General features: G+C 39.6%; 1 protein-coding gene across 1 annotated transcript in view; it reads left to right on the forward strand.

The window, feature by feature from the left end:
• POLR1A (RNA polymerase I subunit A) overlaps positions 1–298 on the forward strand; it is a 35,479-nt gene that overhangs the window by 3,349 nt on the left and 31,832 nt on the right.

Below are 298 nucleotides of genomic sequence, written 5' to 3' on the forward strand. Positions count from 1 at the left end.
CGGATGGCGGCGGCCGAATTTCATACAAAATCTCGCACCGCTCAAGGGGACACACTGACAAAATTATGTGATTTCTTAGTAGAGTGGTTAGTCATGTAAAATAAATATGTGCTGCGATATGAATGATTTTGCTCATTGTATTATGAAATCAGTGATACACAAATTCCTATTGCATTCGCAAAATGCTCTCAGAAAGATGTTTTCATCAAATGAGAAGATCACACAGATCACACAGCTGTTAAATGCCCGTGCTAGTTGTGCCGTTCAAGTGCGTATCATATTCCTGCCATTGATTTTC

The sequence above is a fragment of the Geospiza fortis genome, unplaced genomic scaffold, assembly GCF_000277835.1.
Source record: "Geospiza fortis unplaced genomic scaffold, GeoFor_1.0 scaffold125, whole genome shotgun sequence".
In the NCBI taxonomy this organism is placed as follows: Eukaryota; Metazoa; Chordata; class Aves; order Passeriformes; family Thraupidae; genus Geospiza; species Geospiza fortis.